The sequence below is a fragment of the Passer domesticus genome, chromosome 4, assembly GCF_036417665.1.
Source record: "Passer domesticus isolate bPasDom1 chromosome 4, bPasDom1.hap1, whole genome shotgun sequence".
NCBI lineage: Eukaryota > Metazoa > Chordata > Aves > Passeriformes > Passeridae > Passer > Passer domesticus.
In genome coordinates this window covers 25,892,307-25,899,119 of record NC_087477.1, presented here as the reverse complement: position 1 = coordinate 25,899,119, position 6,813 = coordinate 25,892,307, and positions in this window count along the sequence as shown.

Here is a 6,813-nt window from a genome sequence, read left to right as displayed (position 1 = left end):
GTTGGACAAAATGACCTCCAGACATCTCTTCCAATCTAGTGGCTGCTCTATGATTCTTGCTTCCTTTGCATCTTTCAACTTTGCAGCCTGAACATACAAATCACTATGCAGACTTCAAACCCCAGATACAACATATTGGTAAGCTCTGCACAGAGCCTGTGCTTAATCAGGAACCTAGCAGGACACAGAGTTTTAAATAGCAAAATCTACTTCTTGGCATTCAGGCACCACAGTATCTGTAGAATGACAATTGAGTATCATTACAAGTTTTAATTAAGAGCCAGCACATAGCCCATCCTCTTTCTCTGCAGCACAGAACACCCAGCTGTTCTCAATTAGTACTGAGCACCGAAATGTAAATAAGGGTCTCTTATTTGTAAAGAACAAGGTATGCGCAGCAATAATGATCAGAAATCTAGTTTTAAAATTCATTAAAGAACTCAAAGTTTCTCCACTGAAAGGGTGAGATCTCTCTCATGCTGCAGTTTTGTTTGGAGGTCTGTCAGTATTCTGTCAAAAGGGTTTGGTTTCTCTACTCTGGGAAAATCATTTGAAGGCACAAAAAATATTAGCTGAGAAGCAGGATAGATTGGATATATTTTAAGGCAAGGAGGCAGATGACATTGTAGTAGGGATCAGAACCAAAAGAGCTGAAAAAAGAGCTTAATGTCTTGTTAGATGACCAGAAGCATTAAATAAATTCCAAAATAAAGTTGCTTTTAATTCAACTAATATTTTGCAAATCAGTACACCAGGTGGCTGGTACCAGTGTCTTTTTTGATATCACATTGCTCTGAGTAAGTGGGTTTTACTCCAGCTCTGCAAAATTATGACTTTTTTGTTTTACAATTACTCTGAGCAGTTACTTTGCAAATCCTCTGGTTTTTGTTGATGTAGCTATGTTTTCATAATTATCTCATTTGCCTTTTAGCAAGGACAACACGTCTTCTGATTTGTCTGATGCCTGGGGTTTTGCTGACCATGTTCAAGCTTCAACATTCTTGTCTTGTTCCTGCTTTCTCTGCAATGTTTGTAAGACACTCTTAAAACCTTGCCACTACAAGCTCTTAAAATTTATTCCAGTTGTTTTAACTTTCTTCCAAACTAATTTTTAGAAAATGTAATGTAAATTGCCATTTTTGCATGTCAATTACTGTACTGCTACCTAAGAAGCAGAGAGTGATTTCTTTAGTTCTTTTAGTTTTTCATTTATTTTTAACCTTCCCTTTCACTACTGCTTGTTTCTTCCAGTTTAGTTTTCTCTTAGAAATCCAACAAACTATTTAACCACAACAGCAAACGACAAAACCCACTTTTGATGAGATTAATAAGTAGTCTGGGATCTGTGAATAATTTGCCCATTTACAGCTAAAAATCAATTACAGATCTTTTAATGTACAACCTTTTGAACTTGGGTTCACTTGATTAAACAGGTACCATCACTTACAGTCTTCCCTTCTACAAAAAGCTTTTCCCCCATAAAAATCAAGAAAAGAAAACCTATAAAACTACTCCAATGACACAGTCCAGAGTCTGCTGTAGCTGATTAATTCACCAGCAAACAATACCACGGATAGTACCTCAGATAGGGAACAGAGGGAGCTGAAGAGCTGACAGGAAAATTAACTTTTTTCAGAGACAAAGACACCTGAGGAAGGGTCAGCTTTAAGCAGCAGAGATAAAACTGACAGAACCTATCAGAACCTCTCTATTTTCTAATAAGAACCAAACATAAACTCTGTTTCCTTTGAGCAGAGGAACAAAGCACACGGGGATATTTCTGAAGCAAATATATCTGGCTCCTTAGGAGAAGCAGCTATCTTGTGTCACAGCCTCTAGGGCCTCCTTCAAAAGAAACTATGAACATCCTTTGTGCAGCTTTTTTTTTTTTAAATGCTTATTTTCCCTCTGTTTTCCATCAGAGAAAAAGCATCCTAAGGAGCAATAGCCTGTAACGGTGAGTCTGCTTGTTTGCTAGCTTCAGAGAAAGGTAGAAAGATTTTGGATTTTTTCCTTTAAACTGGACTTCAGAGCTGCTTTTTTACCTTTAACTTGTATTATTTTCCTGTTGATCTGCTGCCATTTTAAATAATTTACAATACATAAAAGCATAAAGATGTAAGGGGTCTGGGGAAAAGAAAATAGAAGTTCAAGGTCTAGCAGTCTCAGCACAATATTGCTGTATTAATTCCCAGTTTTAAAATTAAGATAAAATGTCCTTTCTTCTTCCTTTCTTGTTCCTGGCCTGCTTTAAAGGTAAACTCTTTGGGTGCTAGAAATTATTTATATTTATATATGTATGTACATACACACACACATTCAATCTAGTTGAAGATGTCCCTGCTTATTGCAGAGGGGGTTAGATTGGGTGACTGGATGACCTTTAAAGGCTCTTTCCAACACAAACTGCTCTATGATTTTATTATATGGTTGGATATCACTTCTTACCATCCATTACTCTCAGCTAGAGCCTGCACACTTGTGCAATACCAATAAGGCAACAAGAAATTCACCCAATGCCTTCCAAACATTATTTTTCTGAATTGCACAAAGAGATGGGTCATGATTCATCAAGTTTAATGTGCTGTGTTGATGTCCACAACATCAAGCAGCCTTTCCCCATACCTTTTTTTTTTCACTATAAGAAATGTACACAACACAAATCACCTATTTATTTTCAGTAGATAACAACACACAGACTGAGATACGGTAAGCTAGACCCAATTTGTGAGCTACAAAATTCTATGGTTATGCATAAACTCTTCTTGCGGCCCTTTGTAGTTCTCAGTAGAGAAATGTCCAATAATTTGCTGTAAAACAGCTCAACACACCACAGGACTGAAGAAGAGCAGGACAGCAATAGGTCTCACAGTACTCACCTGCATCAGAGATACAAAGATACAGCAGCCAAGCAATCCGCTCCAAAAGGAATATTTAAGACAAAAAAGCAGGTTTGTTTGTTTGTTCTATTTTCCTGGGGGGGGGGGTGTTGATTTTTTTCCCCTAATAAACAAAGAACTGTACTCCTGAAAATGTTATTTAAATTTGCCTTTTTATTGGTGTTAAATGTCATAGGCAGCAAATGCATTCCTTAATTTAACAGATGAAAAAGGGAGAAATAACTAAGCTGCATAACAGGATACAAATACACAATTAGCTAAAAGAATGTGATGTATTTAGAAATTGTGTTCTTTTCACCTTTAATCCTCTCTTATAACAACACCAACATTTTCTTCCTGCAAATATTAACCTACAGAAATATTAAACTTGTATTTCTAAAATAAATAATAAAAACTTCTCCACATCCTCGAACTATCCACAAGATGGCAGAATAATCTGACCAAACTGATACCGGTACAACCAGTCTTCCCCTGACTACAAACATGGCTCTCAGAAGATGTTTTTTTCCTCAGATCCTGACAAAACCACCACCATCCTGCAAGTGGCTGAGCAGTATTGAACCCATGGATCATCTATAAAAACAGATGTTGCAAAGTCGGTGCCACCTTTTCTCCCTGTACTTAAAAATCTTCCAGAAGGGAGGAAGGGTTAAAAAAAAAATCAAACCAAGTAAGGGAAAAAAATATTATGATCTTTTATCTGTTAAGATTTTCATGTAATAGGTATTTCCCAAACTAAATATTAATCCTCTCTCTATTCTCCTTGTTTAATCCACAACATTTCCACAACATGTAATAGATGTTCCCAGGCCAAAGCATACTGACCTACAGTTTCAGAGGTCACTAAGTCTCTGAGAGTTACCTGCCCCAGAGTAAATGAGCGGCAAGGTGGCAAAAGTTCCACCAGGCTCACAGCAAAGTTGTTTTCTTGCCATTCAAAACAAAAGTGTCAGTGGGAGACACAACTGTCCAATTAAAATAGAATTAAAATTTAAAAACATCAAGCCAGAAATATTTCCATAGTATGATAACAGCAGACTCTCATGACTAATTTGCCAGTAGAGGATCAGACAAGAGAACAGATGGAATATCTGCTGCAAAATGTAGCTTTGCACATCAATCAAGTCTATACCATCCCAGCTGGTGTAAACCCAGCTCATATTGGACCACAAGTCTGTCTATTAATGGGTGAAACACTGAAATAGGACAGTTACTGCACTTGCATTTGGGCTTTGAATGAACTATAGTCTCATACTCCTTTTACCCCTGCACATCTTGCTAAATTTTAATGCCTCTTATATAAGAACAGAACTGCAAACTAGCACAATTTAAACTACTTTGGCATATGTCCTCGTTAAGCAGATTAATAGCCTAATTCCCTGTTATCTGCTCTGGCTAACTACTCATTTCCAGGTGTTAGAGTTGCTGTTCTATAAAGCAGAATGCACACTGACACTACATGTATGTGTGTAGATATAAAAATATATGGAGATAAAACTTTCATTTTTTTATGAAGACCGGTAAGAGCTATCACATTTCCTTGGAGATCTCCACTAGAAAAGTGAAGAAGTTCCTGGAAAGACTTTTTTCATAGATTTTTCTCACCATTAGAATTCACCACTGGTTCCTACACAATAGCTTAGAGCTCGTGACTTATATCACTGAGGGAAAAAGACCTAGAACACCTCTGTGTTTGTAACTGAGTAGCTGTGAATGTTTTTCATTTTCCCTGTGCTTCAGTCGTTCCGGTTTTTTCTGTATATGGCAGGAGAACGATAGAGAACTGACTAAGGAACTTTCTAATTCTGGGGGAAAAAAAAAAATAAAACCCCAAACATTTAAAGGTAAGGAGAAAAACCTTACAAGGACACTTTACTGCAACTCTTGAGTTTGTCAGCAGTATTTATGTTCCTGTTCTGCAAATGCATGGGTCAGGTTTATCAGTTGATGAATTACCATTTGCAGGCACGCTGCTTCCAGACAAATTCTTGAGATTGTAACCTCTCTGGGTTTAGCACTAAGTCCTTTCAGTGTACTTATGGCACTTAATCCATTATTGTTATGGAAAGAAACAAGAGCTAAAACTGAGTACTCTGGAAATGGTTTGCTTCTCCTTACTTCCAGACAACTAAAGGGTTATATTTAAAATCCCCCATCTCTGAGGTTTGAGGAAGTTCATAATGAAAATAACTTCTTTGAGAAAGCCTAATTTCCAATTAAACTCTAGCATCTGACTTTCTTTCAAAGGAAAAAAAAAATTCAAAATTATTAGTTTTGTTCCAAATTCAGGCTCAGCAAAGGTACTGGGGACTCTGGAACAGCCCAAGGTGACTGTGCCTGTAGCCATAGTTGTTCTTTTGTCAGCAATCAGCTTCTGTGCCCCTTCAACTGTGCTCCCCTCATCTCCTCTGCCTCTCAGCTAGAAGCCTAAATAAGATGTATTCCTAATTGAGTCACAACTGACCTTGAAATTATTTTGCTTAAGGTTCTCAAGAATAAGAGTTGGCTGCACTTGACAATCTCTATGCAGATGCTTTAATTCTACATTATTTCCAGCTCTTTACAAAGAACACACACTACTACTCTGTCTGGAAGAAGCATGACTACTTTTGCAGCAAATTGTTCACTTTCCAGCCCATACACAGTGCCAGGATTGGAGAAGCTCCCCAAGATTTCTTCCACTTACCTATCATGGTTTCCTTATGTATTGACAAATGAGATTATTTTCCTCTTTCCTGACCTGTCAGGATCGGCAGCCTTAAAAGGAAACATTAAAATAAGAAGTTATAAGGCAGCAACATTCCCAGTCTAAGTCATCTGAAGAAAGCAAATGTGATATTTCACAATGTTACCGTCAAAAATTAAGCCCCAAAGCAGCATTCCATTATTTTATTAAGGCCAAAAGTTCAATCTGGCAAAGTTCCCACACGACTTTGACCATGCTGGCTGTAGTACTTGAAAGACATCATTCTGCTCCTAATGCAAATGGCTTTGCTGGCAGCAAGAAGTCAAATGTATAGATTTCCTGTCAGAGATACAAAGAGTACAAAAACATGCCAACTAAAGTATGACTGATAGAGAAAGAACAGGAGAAGATTAAGGATTTTCACAACACTGCATCTGACTTCCTTTTAAAAACTAAAGCAACACTCTCATCACATGAAAGCCAAGTGGCTGCTTTCTCTTTCTGTACAGGAGCTGACCTTATGACTCAACTTCATTTTGTACTGTGCTGATGAACAGACAGAGTAATTCTGCTGAAGTTAACTAAAACCTTTGCTGGTAATTAGGAACAAAACAGCAGCTTGCCATACTCCAGTAAATCTAACAACAGACATGCAAATAATAACACCATAACTACTAAAGAAGTCACATAGGCCTGGAAGGCCAAGATTGGGCTTGACATCTCACCTTTGGAACACCTTTCTTTAGATGAGAGAATTCTCTAAAACAAGTTATTAGAGCACTAAGCTGAAATCAGTCTCTAGTGATGTGCACAGAGCATATATTAGCACACAGAGAGTGAAAACACTGTAAGGGGATACAACTCAGTCTCCCTCAGTAGCTGGCTAGGTGACAGATCTTTAATTAATGTTATAAAATTCTCATCAGCAATTTCTGCAACCCATCCTGATCATCACCATCACTGTGTTTGTACAGTACAAAACAAGTTGAGGCTCTGACACTTTATAAAGTTTATCACTGGGAATATCCTATGGCTGAGGACTTCCACAGCCAAGCAGCAACAAGGATAAGGTCATATAGAGGCTTTGAAAGCAAGATAAGCATCCACAGACAATGCCATGCTCACTCTAAACATATCAACAGACCAGAAAGAAAAGCTTGCTTACTTTTAAATCAGTAAAATTTGATTTTTATTGATTATTAATTTTTTATATTCTTTAAAGGAATA